Source organism: Lissotriton helveticus, chromosome 8 (assembly GCF_964261635.1).
Source record: "Lissotriton helveticus chromosome 8, aLisHel1.1, whole genome shotgun sequence".
NCBI lineage: Eukaryota > Metazoa > Chordata > Amphibia > Caudata > Salamandridae > Lissotriton > Lissotriton helveticus.
In genome coordinates, this window is record NC_136069.1 from 1,724,744,123 (window position 1) to 1,724,764,967 (window position 20,845).

Consider the following 20,845-nt stretch of genomic DNA (forward strand, 5'->3'; position numbering starts at 1 on the left):
CCTAGCCCTACCTATGGTACGTTGGGTAATTGAAAAGCCAGTTCTTTAGCTGTGTGTGAAATTCAAGAAGAGAGGAGGAGGCTCTGATGTGGAGAGGGAGGTTGTTCAAAGCATTAAAAAGCAATGTCATAGAACGCTCATCCTTCTGATCTGGTTCCTTCTATGTGTGGGTTTGGTTGCAAGGAGGAATTAATGCAGAGATGAAGTGTCAGAAAGGTTGGTGGAAGGAGATGCAACTGTTCAGGTAGGTGGGGCCTGAATTGTGGAGTGCCTTGCGAGTGTATGTGTGTGTGTGTGTATGTGTGCAGGCTGTTCAGGTAGGTGGGGCCTGAATTGTGGAGTGCCTTGAGAGTGTATGTGTGTGTGTGTGTGTGTGCGTGTGTGTGTGTGTGTGTACAGTCTGTTCAGGTAGGTGGGGCCTGAGTTGTGGAGTGCCTTGAGAGTGTGTGTGTGTGTGTGTGTGTGTGTGTGTGTGTGTGTGTGTGCGTGCGTGCAGGCTGTTCTAGTAGTTGGGGCCTGAGCTGTGGAGTGCCTTGAATGTGTGTGCGCATGCATCTATATCTCTGAATCAGAGGGAGCCAAAGTAGACCCAGAATCCATCTTTTTAGGATGTCCACATCAAATGCATTTGCATTCACTTAATCTAAATGAAATTTAAATGTCAAATCAGTGGTTATCCCGAGAATCTGTCTGGGACTTGTCCCTTCCGAGCCTACATGGTTACCACTGCTCTGAAAAGACAATGTATTCTGCATAACATCCTGAAGTAATTTGTGTTCTATATTCTACAGGGCATGGACGTCAAGTAATGAAACGGACATTCAGACTCCACTGGTACCATCTGAGGTGCTCTCAAATCACTTTGGCAGCAATTGCACTGAGCAGAAAACATCGTAAAACAAAACAAAGAAATAATCAGTTGGCAGCCAGTAAAATCTTTCGGCAAACAACATGAATCAAGAATGAACTAAAAGTGTACACAAATGTTTCATTTTTTCATATCGACTGGAAACAAGTCAAAGGGCACAGCCTATTGAGAAACTATGAGCTCAAGTATGGAACTGGTTTCAGTGACCTATCAGCAATGAGTATGTCCCAGAAAAAACACACTGATGAGAAACCTTATGCATGCACTGAATGTGGGAAATGTTTCAGGTACCCATCATTAATGTATAGACACCAGCAAAAACACACAGGTGATAAACCACACACGTGTTCTGAGTGTGAGAATATTATTAGTTTTCCATTGTTACTGTATAGGCATCAGCAAATACACAAAGGTAAGAAATCATATTCATGTGATGAATGCAGAATAAAATTTAGTCAAAAAATCAAATTAAACCGACACACACAAAAACAAGTGGGTGCATCGCCTGTGCCATCTCCTAGTTATGGGGCGTATGTCACTAAGCGTGGATGGGAAGGGTAAAGATTTAGTGAAACTCTAGGCACCTTTAATGCATCTCCTCTCTCAAGACATGAGAGAAGTGACATGCCTGAAATATTTACAGATCCTCAAGCTTGTCCCCCTGGAGTCCTTGGGCCCCTTTCAATCTTAGGTGGATTTTAGAAATACCCGATATGAATGATGGAGGGTCTTCAAGTATTGATGGAACTGGTGCAGAGGTGGGTGGGGCAGGGATTGGTAGGTGGCGGTTGTTTAGTTAGATTGTCCTCGATATGAATGATGGAGGGTCTTCAAGTATTGATGGAACTGGTGCGGAGGTGGGTGGGGGGTGGGGTATTGGGAGGTGGGGGTTGTTTAGTTAGATTGTCTTCTTCTTTGATTTTCTGTTTTGTTCTTACCGATGTCCATAAATAGGAAATCAGTATGACAGTCCTACTCGTTGGCCGTTACTGTGTTAATCCTTCATGTTGTATGTCTTATAGCGATGCTTTGGTATTCATTTTTGCTCTGCCGGCCTTAGGATGTAGGCAGGACACTGTGTACTATGATTCTGATTTCCGAATAATAAAAATGATTGACTCTAAAAAAAAACATGTGCGTGAAAAAGCACAGCTGTGCTCAGAATGTGGAAAGACTTTTAGGTTCCCAGAAACATTGATTCAGCACTTTCATATTCACACTGGAGAGAAACCATACACATGTTCTGAGTGTGGGAAGAGTTTTAGGACCCAATGGTCATTTGATACACATCAACAAATACACATTGGAGAGAAGCCATATTCATGTAAGGAGGATCGAAGGTGCTTCACTCACTTTTCAGGACTAACTCAACATGAACAAAGACACACTGGTGAGAAGCCCTACAAATGCAGTGAATGTGGAAAGAGTTTCAATTCCTTAACATCATTGGGACGTCACCAGCGGACACACACTGGTGAGAGACCATTCGAGTGCACTGTGTGCTGGAAAGGTATTAGGGAACTGTCATCTTTGTGCACGCACCAGAGTATACACACCGGTGAGACCCCATTTGCTTGTACAGAGTGTGGGAAGGCTTTCCGATTAAAAGCAACATTGCAGCGACATCAGTGGAAACATACTGGTGAAAAACCATATAAATGTACAGAGTGTGGAAAGGTTTGAGTGACCTGTCATCACTGTATAATCACCAATGAATACACACAGGTGAAAAGCCATTTCACTGCAGTGAATGTGGGAAGGCTTTCAGATTAAAGATTTCTTTTCAGCAACATAAACAAATTCACACAGGTGAAAAACCATACTCCTGTTCCGATTGTGGGTAAGCTTTTAGATTGAAAGCATGTTTTATGCAACACTAACAAATACACACAGGTGAAACATCTTATGTATGTTCAGAATGTGGGAAATCGGTCAGATTGAAAGTATCATTGCAGCATCACCAGTGGAGACATACTGGTGAAACTGCATATACATGTATTGAGTGTGGAAACATGTTCAGATTTCAAAGATCATTCCAGCAACACTTGAAGATTCACAAAGGTGTAAAACTGTTTGCATGTTCAGACTGTGGGAAGTCTTTCAAGTTAAAGGACTCTTTACGGAAACACCAACAAATGCACACACGCGAGAAACTGTACAAATGTTCAGAACGTGGGAAGGCATTCATATTAAAAGGTTCTTTTCAGAAACACCAACACATTCACACAGGGGAGAAACCATACACCTGTTCAAAATGTGGGCAGGCTTTCAGATTGAAAGAATCACTGCAGTTACACCGATGGAGGCATACTGGTAAAAAAACATATAATTGTACTGAATGTGACAAAAGTTTCAGTCGGCCAGCGTCATTGCATATACACCAGGTGACACACAGGAAATGAACTATGTCAAATTACCAAGATATATATATGAGCTTCAGATCACAGTGGCGTACTCTGGCAGGATAACCTTAACCTTGCATTAATCTGATTTATAAATTGTGCACTAATATTACTTGTATTAATAGTTCTACACAGTGAAAAACTGCAGTATGAAATGCTATCTCAACAAGCATTGCCAAAGCTAATATGTATGGGATGCATTTTATAAGCCGGAAATACTGGGAATTTCAGAAGTCATCATTTGCCCTGAATTTGTATTTAGCAGAGACCCAGCCGCAGGAGAGAAGCCAGATGTGTTGTAACTTGGTTGCTAGACATCAAAGGTTGGTTCTTTAAATGAAACAACAGAAGGAATGGCTCCTTTGTTATGCTTTGAAATGCATTTCATGTTTCCCATTATTGAAACAAAATGTCTAGCTGTGAAAAAATGATTGCTTTGTACACAGTTCAGGCAGAGTACAAAAAACTGAATTTGACATAAAGTGTAATTGATGGTTTTTTTTTGCTATAAAACTGTCCCTTGTGAACTGCATTAGAGCAGCTTCATAGGAGGTGGATTGATGAACTAAGCAGCCATAGCATGAGTTGAGAGCTGTGTACCTACTCTTATTTCCTGCAAAAAGTGAGTTCAATCACAGAGCCGTTTGGGCTGCCGGACGTGTCCTCTGGTTTGAGATTTGTTGCACAAACAAGTAGAGCTCGCCTGGAATGACGTGCTGTAGGTGGATTGTAATATGGAGTTTTTGTTAAAGGAGGTGGGCCCTGAGCCTTGAACAGCAGGAAAAGCTGTAGCCGTCGTTGAAAGCTGAAGCTTTAGGCCTCTGGTAACCCATATAGAGCTAAGAGGGCGGAAGAGAAGTATGATCTGGAATAGTTTTGCAGCTGCGTTCTGGGTTCTGTATCTTTGTAATTACCAGGTGAGCTGCTCCAAGCTTTATATCTTTCATGTCATCTAATAGGGAGAGCCCCGGGCTGGTGGTGATTGGCACTTTTGATGGAATTTTAAATACGAGACTATTCAACATAGACATCTCATCCTGTAAATTGATCCCTTTGTAACCTGGTTCAATCGAAAGGTCATGGTCTCCCCAATCTCAGAAAAGTGTCCTGACCCTTTAGCCCGTGGATTGTGCAGGTGTCGAAAGAGTTAAACATTCAGCTTTTTGCCCAATCTCTCCCACACTAGAAAGTCCCAGGGCCAAAGCGTGTGTGGCGTCTGGAGCATGTTAACCAACTAGAAGTTACAGGAGATACATTTGTAAGAGCCCTTTTAAATCTCCCAAAGAACACACTCATATTACCCTCACGCGTCGATCTTGGTCTGAAGTCCATTTCCCATTTTGCTGTCTTGAAGGTACTTACGTTTTGGATAAGACTTTCGACTAGCAATACTCGCGTACCAGTAAAGGATGCTGTGGAGGAACTATTAATGCTCCAAAGGAAATCAGGACTCTTGCCATGGTTTGAAAGAGTTAACGAGTGGTTCTTTCAGTTGGGGCTGGGGAATAAGTGGGACGACCCGCAGTCTGTTACAAAACAAATGTTACCACAGCTAAAAATAATGTACTCTAACTTTATCGATCTTTCTGGCACTGAGTCCAATTCACTTGGCACTTTAACCACAAGTTTTCTAAATGTCAAAAGCTGTTTTAACTTTGATACTTACATGGACGATGTTAAACCACCCCAAGCTCCAGCACTTTACATACAAATTAGATTTGGCACCTTACCCCTGAATGCCATGAGAAGCAGGTGGGCGAACATTAATATAACACCTATGTGTCCGTCCTGTAACTCCACTATAGAAACTATTGAACACTATAGGGCAGATATTCAAGCCCCCTGTGCCACCAGTGCATCACTTTTCATGATGCACCGGCGGGTGCATTTCACTGCCCCATATTTACAAGGAAAGGAAAAGCCACCCTGCGTGACTTTACCTGTCCTTGTAAATACGGCCCCTTCACACGCAGCACTTTGCGTGAAAGGGGCGTTCCATGGGTGTTGCTGTGGGTGTTCCCACTCAACACCCATGAAACCAGACACATTTCCAGATTTACAAGGAATCGTAGAGGTTGCGTAGCGAGGCTCAACAAGGAGAAATGTTTTCATTTCTCCTCGTGTTTTCCTCTTTAAATGCGTGCCGTAAATGCAGCACGCATTGGAAGAGGAAAATGCCTGTAGTATTTGTTTTTGTGCAGGAAGGTGCCCCTTCCTGCACAGAAACAATCTCCCCATGATGCAGGCATCCTTGCACCATGGTGCAAGGGTGCCTGCGCTGGCGCATGGCAGTAGTTTGTGCGCCAACGTAGGGGAGAGCACAGGAGTGTGACATATTGTAAATATGTTGCATTCCTGTGCTTCGTAAGTGCTGCAGTGTGGAGCAGCCAAAGGGCTTGCATTTCAGCGTTGCTGCACTTTCTTGTAAATCTGCCCCTATGTGTTTTTTTGTCCTGCATATGCTAATCTGAGGAAAACATGGATCATTCCAGCATGTCGGCTGTTGTCATTCTCTTGCCCTTCAGACGCTCGTCGTGTATTTAGCTCTGATACGACCAAATGGCTTGTTTTGACTATATCTAGATATATTCTCTGTGCCTGGTGGCAGAGGTCTAAAGTGGCCACTTAAGCTCCACTACAGGAGTTGTGGATACCCACAGAGACGCCCCAGGCTGAGGGCCAAGTGCAAACAATGATGTAGGATAAATGTTATAGCTCCCCTTTGTGAGAAGTTGGCCTGGCATATGCTGTCTGCTATTCTAGTGGGCACCTTGCCCCAGTAACAAACGACCCTTATTGATGGTAGGTTTAAAGACAACCTTTGGAGAGCAGCCTTCAGGCTGAGTCTTGGAGGAATGTAAAGCAGCTTGTTGTACCAGTCTATATTCTCTTGAATTATCAAATGAAAGGAGAACCACACCAGGCATATATATAAAATATACGTATTTATTTTAAACACATCCCTCTAGTCTCTGTATGAGGCTAGAGGCAAAAGTACATTCAGTAAACTTATTTAGCACACAGTAAATTAGCACAATATACGTTGAGCCCTAGTGGCGTACCAAACCATATATCAATAAAGTGGTATAAGAACCACGACTTGCATAGATACAAGGCCTAGAGCCTTTAAAACTGCTGGGGCCACCAGGAACCACCCAAGGTAGTGACACAGGGGACCCACGGGGGACGCGTGCAGTGTCTAAACACAGCCACAAATCACCATTAACTTCAATGGGGAAAGTCGGGGTTGGAAATTTAAAGATAAAGGACACTTCGAGGAGGAATTGTAGCAAAACCTTTTAGAACTAGGACGTTCTAGAGTCAACACCCACAGGAGCACTAGAGTACTTGAGTTACCTCACCCAGGGAAACCAGATGCATAGGTGTCTTTTTGTGTTGGGTTTCGTTGTCGTTTTCAATGGCGATCTGCTGCAAAGTGCTGCTGCCGTCGAAGAGGAAAGTGTCCGGATGGATCCAAGCCTGGATCAAAGATGAGAAGAACCTGAAAGCAGAGGGGACAGAGTCTGGGTAACTTGCCAGTGACCAGGGGCACGATAGGTGGATGCCCACCGATGTCGGGTGATTTCAGGTGAGGGAGGTGAAGATTGACTCTTCAGCCACGAGGTCCCGGAGATGTCGACGACAACCAGGAGGTGGATTCAAACTTTCTCACAAAGGATGTCGAGTGCTGCAGTGTCAGTGCCCGGATTGGACCCAACAAGCATTAGCAACAGCAAACCATGCCGAAAGCAGTGATAGGCTTCGGTGCAGACCATCAAGGTCTGGGCAACTCACCACTTGGTAGGGAGTCAGGGCACGTCTGGATCAACCAGGGAAACCCAAGGAAATTAGAGTTACCTTCGAGGGGATGCACCAGTCAATGGACTAGGGATCACGAAGGAGCCTCGAGCGGAAATGCCAGAAGCAGGCCCACAGAACACTTGTGGAGTGTAGGCCCACAATCTTCAGTGCAGATGATGCTTGGGGCTTGGTCTATAAGTAACCCAAAGGACAACTTCAGGAAAGATCGGGAAGTCAATGCACTTAGCAAATGTGCGTGGTGTCAGGAGTTCCTGTTCCGCGTCACTCGTGAATGCTGGAGGTCTCAGCTTTGCTGGGGACTCGCGTCGGCCTTTAGGAAGTCTGCAAATCCTCTTCCTGGGCTGCAGGTATTTCGGAGTCCAGCGGGAGCTTCGAAGATGCAGACAGGCAAATGTTATGTTGGTGCCTGCTTGAACAGGGGAGTCACTCCTCGACCCTGAGGGAGGTTCTTCCGTCCTCTAGTCATTTTAAGAGTGTTGAAGTTCCAGGATTCAGTTTCAGAGTGTCATCCAGGTGTAATCTAAAGTCCTGTTGCCACGGGTCCCTTACGTATACTAAAAAAAGATGTTGGACATACTCTGGGGACCCACCTATTGGAGGGTTTAGAAAGAGGGGTGGTTACACCTGTCGTGGTGGACCTCAGCAAGGCCTACCAGTGTTAGGGGTTTGCCCTTCTCTGCAGAAGTCCTCAGACCAATAGAATAGAAGTTGGCATGGAAATTGTAATATAAAACAAAGTATTTATTAACCTCATGAGGTGGAAGTACATTCACACCACACCCTTTGGTAGTGTATGAAGTAGCACCCTGAACAGAAGGAACATGGACCTTTTATACCCACACAGGGGCTCAAAAGAAGGCGGTACAAGTACAGAAAGAAGGTTTTATGTACATATAAGGTCATACAGAAAATGCACAATCAACAAGAAGGAGGAGCTAGCAATGGCTAATTCTAGTAAGCACATCCTGACAGTTACAAACTAAGGACAGCTGCATAGACAGCTGCAAGCTCAACTGAGCATGTGCAGAGTAGCAGAAGCTAAATATAGTTTTTTTCACAGGCAGAATACAAGAGCAAACAACAGTAAGGAAGGACAGAGCACATGGTGAGCACATGGTAGCACATGGCAGACAAGAAGGCTGCCGAAAACAAGATGGCTTCAGCTAGATGCTAACCCCGATCACTGCCAAATTACAACAGATGACCCTTTTAGCATTAGCTGAAGACATTCGTTCATTTGGGGTAATCTAAATATGCATCCTGTATGTTTATTAACATTATTTCAGTAATTTCCTTATTTAGCATTTGTTTGGCTTTTATTTCTGCAACATTTCTCTTAGCAGGTGTACAAGCAGTGATGCATACGGACCAAAGCATTGGACCACATTTTATACATAGGATGGTAAGTAGTTCCAGCCCCAGGCAACAAACAATGTCCAAAACCAGCTTGAAAAAGTCCATGTACCAGTCTCTGGATGAATTTCTGCAGCAATCTTATGCAGTTTAGAGATTGCATCAAACACTTAAGGAGAGTGATCTGGAATATAAACACAATAACTACTACCGATGATGCGACATGCACCACCTCGATCAGCCAAAATCAGATCTAAAACCATATGATTTTGAAGTACTACAATCCTCACAACTTGCAGCTCTTCTGTAATGTTCCCAATTGACATAGCTGTCTGATTGGTAACAGCTTCCTCAACTTTAGTCAATCGTCTTATCTTTCTGCTGTTTAATGCAGCACCCACAAAGAAAAACAAGCCCAAATTGAAATCAACATATTGTTGCAAAGCGGTGTCAGTCTCGTCCACTCCATCAATACTTATTGTCCTCTTATTTCTGTTCTTGGAAATATCGCTGTACAATTTAAAGTCCCTATGATGCGATGCAGGCGCCAAAAACACAGGAGGCAACAGAAAAGACACATAGCATACTCCAGACCATCCAACTGGTAGTTAGTAATATCCTTTGTTACAACACACAAAACAAGTATTATGGGCTAGATGTAGGTAATTCCCATTTACAGACTCTTAAATACCGAATTTTACCGATTCGGTATTTAAGAGTCTGTAAATGGGAAGGGGGCAGATGTAGGTAATTCCGAAATCAGTTTGGCCTTGAAGCCCATAGGAATCAATGGGCAATACCAATTCGGTATTTACCGTATCGGTAAATACCTAATCCTGCAAGGGTGCAGGGGGTGTCACTTTGACACCCTCTAGCACCCCAAGTACTGGCTTGTGTGACATGTGGCACACATACATGCCCTAGGGGCATGTCTGTGTGTCACATTGCACAGGTGGGCATGCACAGATGTGCATGCACACCTGAATTCGGTATTTTACCACACAATAGGATTGTGTGGTAAAATACCGACTCTTAAGGGCCTGTGGCACTGTAAACTGTGCCACCTACATTTGCAATTACAGAATCGGTATATTTACCGATTCGGTAATTTACTGAATCGGTAACTTTACTAAATCGGTAAATATACCGATTCTGTCAGTTTCAGCCCCCTACATCTGAAAACCCTAATAAAGGTCGGAAATGGCCAAAATCGGTATTAGGGCTCCTACATCTGGCCCTATGTGAGGATATGAAACTGCTGTTATAGGCACCTTCAATAGTAAGAACCACAGTACACTTGTGGAAAAGTAAATTTTGCCATGTTCTGTGTCCCTACGTGTTCCCCATCCTATGTTATGTGTGCATGATTAATATGCATATGTATTCCCCGTGACCGATTAAAGACGCAATTACAGTTGTGTCCATCTCTAGTATGTCAGTTTCCAGTTCTCGTGAAAGCTACGAGTATTAGGCCTATGTAAAGCTGCGTTGCCACGTTTCACAGTGTGCACGTTATTTCATTTTAAAATCCCCGTTTCTAGGCCTCAAAAGGGCCCGGACTCAGATTCAGCTCCTGTCTCCTGAACCCTCGCTGAGGAGCGATACAGCCCCCACCTGTATCCCTGACCCTTCACTTACTCCCTGCCTCACAGTGCTCGGCTCGGCCTGGCTCTGCCTGCCAGTCTGCCAAGAGTATGTTATGATTCTAGTTATCAGTCCAGCTCTCCTTCTCTGCATTCCTAAGCTACTGAATCGCATCAATAGTTTCCGTCATGGTCTAGCCTTTACGTCTCCATGTAAAAGAAATACTGAATTAATGGTCATTTAATATTCTCCAACACACACTACATGTAGAATAATGCATGCACCAGTCTTAGAGTCTGTTAGCCTTTACCCCGATAACTTTTGGATTCTATCAGCATGTTCTCTAAACATCAGATACTAGATAGTGTTTAGGTACATGTCGCTCTGACTCTCCAGACTTCAGTCTCTCCTCCTAGCGCAGAAGTCATAGCCCCCAGCTTCTCCCTAGTAACACGTCATTGTCAGTTTGCGCGCACCACTAGGTTAGAGGTCCCGGCTCCTTAGGTAGCCCCCTCCATGTTTCCGCCCCGTTTATGACATATTCTGTTACGTTTACATCACATGTCTATGTTCACGCCTCCTGTTACACCTACTTTCACCCTTATCTTTCGCGACTGTTACAAGCCGCACCCACTATCACGCCTATTGTATGTACTGTAATGCAATTGTTTTAGTATATATACTTGTGTATTGTTATTAAAAGTTAGCGCGCTCATTCCAGATCCTGCCCGACAGCTGTCGGGGCCCCCTGTTGGCTGCCATCTTATTCCTGTGCAGGTTGTCCTGTTCCTGTCCTTTATGCTGTATTAAACCTGCAAACTCCTACTACCTCGAATCTTGACTCTTATTTATTGAGCTATCTGTTATTGTTATATCCAGTCAAAAATAGAGGTATTATTTATTTATTTACCACATAATGGCGCCCGAATAGGGACTTGCCCTTTCCCCACGCGCCGGTGAAGCCACGCAAGCCCCCTGATCCTCTGCAGCCGTGACGGAACCATACCGTGCACGTGCAGATATTTCTGCTTCAAGTATCCCTCAGGCCCACGGAGGAGACGGAGGTTGCGGTCCAGCATCCAGACGAGGCGGTGGAGGAACGCGGCGAGTCCCGACCAGAGCCCAAGCCGAGAGTCCAAGGTCCGAGGTATCCGGAGGCCCACCCGTAACAGAAGTCCGAAGTTCGTCCGTCCGGCGTCGTAGCAGTCCAGTCCAGTCCGAGGCCTTCCGTTCTTGCTGCCCGGTGAGTACCGTTGCTGGGGTAGTATCTAGACAGGGTCAATCTAATTGTCTCTGGTCCGTGGGTTTGGGGTACACAGATCCAACACGAAGTGTCCACTTAGGTGGATGCGGGTCCTGACGTGTCTCTTCATGAGACCGGTAAGTTTCGTACTGTTTTAGCAGTGCATCTAGTTTCTGTTCTAGTCCGTTCTGTTCTCGAGAAATTCATGTATTCTGTTCTCAGTATTCCAGGTAGTATTTTGTCAGAACTGTTATTTTAAATGTCATTCATGTATTTCAATGTCGTGGTATGAAAGTGGTGTAATTATCGTGTTCATTGTGTATTGTATTGTGACTAGACTACAGTTCAGTCATGCCTTTGTTTTCCAAGTTACGTCAGTTAAAAACTAGAAAAGGTCTGCTCGAAGAAGCAGTTCCTGTCCCGCCTAGGGACAGTCCAGGTCATTTTATGTATCAAAAGCATGGCATAAGTGCCATATTATATCTAGATTTATGGGTGGAGTACACCAAACAGTTAGAAGAAAAGTATAGATGGCCCGTATCAGGTACGTGGGATGCCGAGTGCATCATGCGAGTAGAAGAAGTATTATGGAAAAAGAAAGCCAGACAGTCACAGAAAGATGCCATCGAGTTATGGCGCAAAGAATCTCATAAAAGAACCAAAAAAGAAATCAGAAAGTCGGAATTAAGTAGAGAATCCTTAGACAGAGCCCAAGAAAGGGAACTAATCGAAATAGGTGAACGAGTTAAAACCGAACAATCAGACAGACAGAGGAATGCCCTCATTAAGGGTATGTATCCTCTTCTTGCCGAGGGCTTGCCAAAGGCGACCCCGGAGGCATCCAGTAATTTTCCACCACCCTTAGTTCCGACCAAGCTACGTCACAAACCGACCGCAGCTGATATTTTTATCTCGTCCTATTTGGATGACACAGTCCCAGAATATGCAAATCCTGTTCCGCCAGTCCCTGTAAATCATGTACTTCCTGCTCCTCCAGACACCGGGGCACCTTTTGCAGTACCTGCTACGGTACCCCCGGTCCAGCCCGTAGTACAAATTCCCGCCACATCAGTCACTCTGCCAGCACGAAGAGTATCAGTCGACGATTCTAGTATAGGGGCCGCAGGGGGAGGTCCTCCTGGTACCCCGCCGCCAAGTAGACGTCTAGGACCAGTCGAGTTACATGAACGTGCGTTACAGCGTACGCCCAAATATAAGTCCGTTGCCGAAATCAGGCGAGCTCTTACTGAATGCGGTTATGATCCAGTTCCAGGCGAGGATAGTATGGTTCTATATTCCATACGTATAAGACAGGTGTCCGAGTATTTGGTCACCCTACCGAATATGAAAGAAGATCTAGACAGAATGTATCGTTTCATTCGTACAGGACAAGATCCAGAAAGTATTGCTGAAGTTATGTCTCACAGGAAATCCGAGACCCAGTTTATGCTATTAAAGTTTCTGATCAATTGTTTAATACGGGAACAAGATTCCCCGGCTAAAGATCCGACCGAAATGAGAATCCTGACAAAGTGGAGTGATAATATAGCCGAGGGTAAGCACAAGACACTCAATAGTATAGAGCATATGTACAAGAAAATTCGTAAAGAAATAATAAGGTTACACGAACAACGCAATGAAGCTCTAGGGAGCGAGAAAGAAAATGACTCTTATACTGAAGAGGTAGAGGACGAGATCCCGCCAGAATAGCGTATGTTGGTAAATCTAGATTTCCAGACCGACATTTACGCCTAGAACACAAGAAAGTTTTTCATCTTCCAGCACCAGAACAAGGTTCTCTAGAACAAGTATTTCAAGCTACCGATCACATTCTGAAATCACGAATCGGTTATAGTGAGTTAAGTACTATGCATGAACAAGAACTAGCCCGATCAGCAGTCCGATGGATTACTGATTCTACCACTTTTCCAGACGAAATAGTGGCACAAATGTTTCTGAAACTGCCCCCAGCCGAACAACGACTGGTGGGAATGTATATGATCCAGCACCTCATTACACTGTATGAGGGTCAACATTCTGATCCAGGTCCGTTACATGATGTCCTGAACGAGTTACTCCAGTATAGATGGAAAGGTTTAGGTACCGATTTAATTAGTGTCATTCTAGAACAGCGCCACAAATATAGTACGTTTCTGAACCCGCATTTTGTTCATGTCTCACCTCCAGAAAGTAAACCGTTTTACATAGACAGACAGAATCCGCTACGAGAAGTACACCCAGTTAGGACAGCGGGTGGTGAAATGCAACGAGTATTTGTTTACACCCCAGTTACCAAGATGGAACTCTTAGAGATGAAGAAATTAATTCCCTGTCACGACAAAGATCCAGCAGGGTTCCACCGAGAATTAAAAGACATGCTCCGTATGGGAGAATACACATATCCAGATATTATTAAAATGTTAAAAGTCCTGTTGCCTGCGGGCATATATGAAAAACTCAAGGAAAAAGATTGGGAGGTGGGAGAGAAAAAGATCGATTGGACAGCTCTAGAAGCTGAGGATAAGATACGAGTACCAGGTACCGGTCTTGGAGACAAATGTAAAGAATTACCAGAACTGTTGATACAAGTTTTGCCTAGATTATTAGCCACTAAAAAGGAAGACTGGGATGCAATCTCAGCCTGTAAACAGAAACAAGACGAAGACACTAGTGATTTTTATTCTAGATTTGAAAAATGTTTCATAATAAACAGTGGTTTGAAGACGAGTAGCGAGTCATACCCTCATCTTTTCGTTACTAAATTAGTCGAGAATTCAAGTCCACAAGTTAAAAATCGAGTTTTGAAAGTCGAAAGTACATGGCAAGCTAGTACCCCGTCCCAGATGTTACAGATGCTCCAGTATCACCAGAATAGAATCAGAGAAGAGCAAGAACACGAGAGGAGACGTATGAAACACACGAAAATGAAAGTACTAGTTGCACAATCTGTTCCTCAAGACAGTCAGAAGAGGGGTCCGAATCAAGCCAGTCATCCTGCGGCTCCCGTTAAAGGGACATGCAATTATTGTAAACAGCCAGGTCATTTTATAAACGAGTGTGCAGTTCTGAAACACAATATAGCCACCGGTAAGACTAAAGAAAGACCACGTCCGCCTAGACAAGAACAAGTTTCACAGACTTCTCAGCCACAGAATGCACAACAGACAGTTCCAGCACTGCAGCCTATTGCTGCAACACAGCATGTTACACAGCAGATGTACCAGTATGCACAGACAGAGTATCCAGAGTTTCAAGCGTACTCATGAAACAGCCTAGAGAGGGAGGTAGGCTTGCCTCTCATCGAGATTCCTGTAGATCAAGAGGGTCCCTATGTTCATAGCCAAGTATTAGGGAAAGACAGAAAGTTTCTGATCGATACAGGGGCAAGTAGGACGACTATAAGTCACGACGAGGTTCCAGGGGCTCCGCTCTCAGGCTCAAGAAATGTTTCCCTTGGATTTTCAGGAAAGCCTATTGTAAACGAGATTTCAAAGCCAGTTACTCTAGAAGTAGGTCCATTGTCCCGAACTACTGATCTATTGCTCACGAAGTCATGTCCAGAAAATTTGTTAGGCATTAAGACACTGAAAGAATTAGGTGCAGTTATTTGCTGTTCCCCAGAGGGAATACGTTTGTTTTTACGTGACTTCAAGGGTCACTATGTATTACGAGATTTTGATCCGAGATTGTCTAATGTCCCGCAGCATCTATGGGCGCAAGGTCCAACTGATGTTGGTTTTATGCAAATCACACCCCATCGTGTGACTCTCAAGCAAGGTGTAGTGTTACCACGAATCAGACAGTACAGATTGCCACCTGAGGCTGTAGCAGCCTTATCCAAAATTATTGACGAGCTTATGGCTCAAGGAGTAGTTGTAGAAACTGACTCCAATGTATGTAATTCTCCGATCATTCCAGTCATGAAACGTACTGATCCAAATGCACCCCCAGTATATCGATTAGTGATTGACCTTCGAGAACTCAATAAATGTATTATTCCTCAGTACCCAGTTGTTCCAGATATATCATCCCTATTGACAGCCATTGATTCTGAGGCAATATTTTTTACTGTAATCGACCTCAAGAATGCATTTTTCAGTGTCCCCATTCATCCAGACAGCCAGTACCTTTTCGGTTTTTGTTTAAATGGTAGGAGCTATAAATTTACACGAGCTCCTCAAGGTTTCACAGAAAGTCCTAGTATTTACAGTCAAGCACTTAAGAGACAACTAGACAACATTCACATGCCAACTGACACTGCCCTGCTCCAGTATGTCGATGATCTACTGATCACAGCCCGTTCTGAACGTGCTTGCGAGCGAGCATCACTTACAGTCCTGTATTTTCTAGCCGAGATGGGGCACAAGGTGTCTCCTTCAAAGCTTCAATTCTGTGTCCAGCAAGTGATCTACTTAGGCCACTTACTGTCCAAGTGGGGTAGGCAGTTGACACCAGACCGTATCCAGTTAATAGCGAGTCTTCCTCAGCCCAAGACACAGAAGGAGGTACGTGCTTTTATCGGCCTTACTTCCTATTGCAGACAATGGATTCCTCAGTATGCATTTCTAGCCAAGCCACTGATACAGTTAACGACACAGGAGGCAGCCGTATCGACTGTCCTCCCTTGGACGTCTGAACATACACTTAGTTTCAATGAGTTAAAGAAAGCTTTATGTCAAGCTCCAGTTCTAGCTACACCGAACTACAGTAAGCCTTTTACACTTTTTGTCACAGAACGTGATGGTACAGCATTATCTGTTCTCACGCAAGATCAAGCAGGACAATACAAGCCCTGTGCTTATTTTTCGAGCACATTAGATCCAGTAGCCCAGGCTCTGCCTGCGTGCCTCAAGTCAGTTGCAGCCACAGCACTAGCTATCAGACAAAGTGATTCCATAGTATTAGGACACTCACTGACAGTACAAGTTCCACACTCCGTGGAAGTTCTTTTAAACCGAACACAGACTCAGCACTTGACAATTGCACGTTTGACAGGTTATGAACTGACACTGTTCCAGCCACACATAGAAATCAGACGCTGCAACGTTCTAAATCCTGCTACACTGTTACCGTCAGTTACTTCGAATCCTGCCGCACATGATTGTGTGGAAGTAGTTAACACTATGACTAAGCCAAGACAAGACCTGACAGATATTCCATTACCAGATCCCGACCTGACACTTTATGTGGATGGTTCATGTATGAGAACAAGTACAGGAGAACTAGTAGCCGCGTATGCAGTGACTACTGACACTGAAGTTATTGAAACACACCGTATTGACACCCTGTCTGCTCAAGCAGCAGAGCTAGTTGCTCTGACACAAGCCTGCATACACGCCAAGAACCTGACAGTTAATATTTACACAGATTCACGTTACGCATTCGGAGTTGTACACGACTTCGGAGTGCTCTGGCAGGAGAGAGGTTTCATGACTTCTCATGGAACCAAGATTCAGCATGGACTCCTTATTCAAGCTCTGTTAGAGGCAATACATTTACCGACATCTATTGCTATCATGAAGTGCAAAGCACATACGAAAGTTACAGACATTATTTCTCAAGGAAATGATCTAGCAGATCAAACAGCCAAGCTTACAGCTCAGACACCAGACATACCAGTTAACAAGACACCGACATCCACTCTAGAACAGACTACTTGTATGACAGTTAAGGACCCTACTCAAGATGTCATATATATCCAGTTACATGCTACTCCCGAAGAAATTAAGAAATGGTTCGAACAAGGAGGGGTCCAGACAGATCAGGGATGGTTGACGAAGGGTAAAGCCACATGGTTTCTCCCCGACTCAATGGTTCAAGTCATTATCAATACCGCACATAGTCCAGCACACTTAGGAGAGAAAGCCATGTTAGACAGTATCCAGAACATTTGGTTTAACAAGCATTTACGAGCTGCAGCCAAGCAGAAAGTCCGTACCTGTATGATATGTTGCCAGTTCAATCCAGGTAAAAGTGTCCCGGTGGAACAAGGTGGATTCCAGCCCCCTGACCACCCTTTTGAAGTCCTCCAGATGGATTATATTCAGATGGAGCGATGTCGAGGTTTCAAGTATGTCCTGGTAGTTGTATGCGCTTTGTCCAGGTGGACAGAAGCATATCCAGTCCCAGATTACACAGCAGCGACCACTGCCAAGCAGTTGGTTCGTGAATATTTCCCCCGTTATGGACTCCCTAGGGTCGTGTATTCTGATAACGGCCAGCCATTCTCATCTGAACTGATGAAGCACGTTTCCCTTTTGTTAGGGTACCAGTGGAAGTTCCATTGTGTACGCCATCCAGAAGCAGCCGGTCTCGTAGAGAGACATAATCAAACCTTGAAAATCCGCATTGCCAAAATCTGTCGAGAAAAAGGTGTAGACTGGCTAGTAGCCCTGCCAGTCGCCCTGTTCTATATGCGCATGGTCGCACACTCCAGATCAGGTCTGTCTCCTTATGAGGTCGTCTTCGGCCGCCCCCCGAATATGTGGGGTACACCTAGACCCCGAAGTATTACAGATGTTTCCAGTAATATGCTGACAGATTACCTAGCTTCCTTGATGTCTGCCCTACACTCTTGTCGTTCACAGGTTGCCGCCGCATTTCCAGACAATACCGAGGTGAAACCGCATGAAATCGTTCCAGGAAGCCTGGTTCTTGTACGGAACTTTGATCGTTCAAGTCCGCTGGAGCCTCGCTGGAAGGAGCCGAAGCAAGTCCTTCTGACCACCCGTACGGCCGTGAAGTTGGAGGGCCGTAAGGGGTGGGTCCATCTGTCTCACGTCAAGAAATTTCACGGACTAAAACCTAAAACTTTTGCCAAGGACTGCATTTTATCTAAAGACTGCCAAAATACTATTCTTAAGGACTGTCCCGCAAATGACATTGATACCAAGCCCTCCCTGTTAGAGGAAACTCCGCAGCAGGAGTATAAAAAGAAGCTACGGTCTAGTAAAATAAGTCAGCCAGTTTAATTGTCTAAGTCCTCCCCTAGGTGAAACGGTTAGACAGGTATCTGACATGTATGATATAGACCCCCATAGTGAGAGAGTTAGTCAAAACTCAATCCGATGTATCGTTTTTCTAAGTTTCATATTATTTTTCAGCCTGATGGTTACCTGCACGAGTTATGCATTTCATTTATGTTTTCCAATTTCTCATGTAAATAAGTTTTCTAATGCTACAGTAGAGCACACGTTTAGTGATCTGCCTCCTCATGAACTATCTTATCGTCTTGCTATGCGCAACAATTCATTTATCCGTATGTTACATTATTCACACCAGACCAGCAATGCCACTAATTGTTGGGTGTGTGGTCGACTCCCCCCTTTCCAGACACCGAAGGGAGTTCTGCCACTGTTTCCTTATCCATTTTCACATAATGGCTCATGTGGAGCCTGGTCCATGTTAACATCATCCTCAAATGATATGTCCTTTCTGAACAGTACATGTTTTCCAGACAAGCAAGGTCTTCCCCACAGAACAGGGTTAGATCTAGAAAATGAAGTTTATAATTTGGGTAATTATTCTTCGAATTTTATGGTCCTGAATGTTCAGTCTGATCCTACTCCAGACTTACCTGCTATTTCAGTACTACCAGTCAAAGGCGAATTATGTGTCAGAAATAATGGTTCCGTACATGTAGGACATAGTGATTGTACTACTATTGTCAAGTATAGTGACAGTGGGAAATCTATTTTCAAAGCTTCACGTCATTCTTATTTTGTTTGTGGTCAGACCGCATATGTTCGTCTGCCCCTCGATTGGGAGGGAACCTGTTACATTGCCTTCCTACTGCCACCTGTTTTCCTAGCCCCATCTGATTATCATAGAAACACACATCTAGTACACATTAGACATAGAAGGGAGATCGAGTCCCCAATTGTCGATTATACTGAAACTGCTCTAGAACAGTATACAGACTTCAATAGAGGTTTCTTTTTCTTTATAGGACCTATCCAGAATAGTAAGCTAATACGTAGATTGACCAGAACCCTCGAAGCAGTAGTGAATGAGACTGCCTCTGCTCTAGGTAACTTAACCGAGGAGCAATCTGCTATGAGATTTGTCGTGCTCCAAAATCGTCTCGTTCTTGGCGTCATACTGGCCGATAGAGGAGGAGCCTGTAGAGTCATCAGATCTAGTTGCTGCATTTTCATTCCTAATAACGCGCCGTCTGTTTATTCAGCTATAACCAGACTTCATAAAATTGCCCATCAGTTACACCAGAATCCAGGCACCTGGACATGGTCCGGTTGGTTTTGGAGTATAATTTCTGCCTGGGGATGGAAAGTATTGTCATTTCTAGGTATTGCAGTAGCGATCATATTCAGTTGCTGCCTCTGTATACAATGTGGCCCTGCGATTTGCGGCATTTGTGCTACCTCATGTATTCCTAGTCCCAAGTCCCGTCCTAAATCCCGTTCCAAGACAATTCGAGACGAGCAAATGATACTGTATGAAATGATAGATGGTATCATGAATATTGATGTTTCCTGATGGAAACGTAGTGACAAGGAGGGAATGTGGAAAAGTAAATTTTGCCATGTTCTGTGTCCCTACGTGTTCCCCATCCTATGTTATGTGTGCATGATTAATATGCATATGTATTCCCCGTGACCGATTAAAGACGCAATTACAGTTGTGTCCATCTCTAGTATGTCAGTTTCCAGTTCTCGTGAAAGCTACGAGTATTAGGCCTATGTAAAGCTGCGTTGCCACGTTTCACAGTGTGCACGTTATTTCATTGTAAAATCCCCGTTTCTAGGCCTCAAAAGGGCCCGGACTCAGATTCAGCTCCTGTCTCCTGAACCCTCGCTGAGGAGCGATACAGCCCCCACCTGTATCCCTGACCCTTCACTTACTCCCTGCCTCACAGTGCTCGGCTCGGACTGGCTCTGCCTGCCAGTCTGCCAAGAGTATGTTATGCTTCTAGTTATCAGTTCAGCCCTCCTTCTCTGCATTCCTAAGCTACTGAATCGCATCAATAGTTTCCGTTATGGTCTAGCCTTTACGTCTCCATGTAAAAGAAATACTGAATTAATGGTCATTTAATATTCTCCAACACACACTACATGTAGAATAATGCATGCTCCAGTCTTAGAGTCTGTTAGCCTTTACCCAGATAACTTTTGGATTCTATCAGCATGTTCTCTAAACATCAGATACTAGATAGTGTTTAGGTACATGTCGCTCTGACTCTCCAGACTTCAGTCTCTCCTCCTAGCGCAGAAGTCATAGCCCCCAGCTTCTCCCTAGTAACACGTCATTGTCAGTTTGCGCGCACCACTAGGTTAGAGGTCCCGGCTCCTTAGGTAGCCCCCTCCATGTTTCCACCCCGTTTATGACATATTCTGTTACGTTTACATCACATGTCTATGTTCACGCCTCCTGTTACACCTACTTTCACCCTTATCTTTCGCGACTGTTACAAGCCGCACCCACTATCACGCCTATTGTATGTACTGTAATGCAATTGTTTTAGTATATATACTTGTGTATTGTTATTAAAAGTTAGCGCGCTCATTCCAGATCCTGCCCGACAGCTGTCGGGGCCCCCTGTTGGCTGCCATCTTA

The 20,845-nt window shown here is 44.3% G+C and overlaps 1 protein-coding gene and 1 pseudogene across 1 annotated transcript in view; both read left to right on the top strand.

Moving 5' to 3' along the window:
- The window catches only part of LOC144774154 (NACHT, LRR and PYD domains-containing protein 12-like), a 1,547,343-nt gene that overhangs the window by 987,413 nt on the left and 539,085 nt on the right, over window positions 1-20,845 (top strand). The window lies entirely within an intron of this gene.
- Window positions 796-3,270, top strand: LOC144772186 (uncharacterized; annotated as a pseudogene).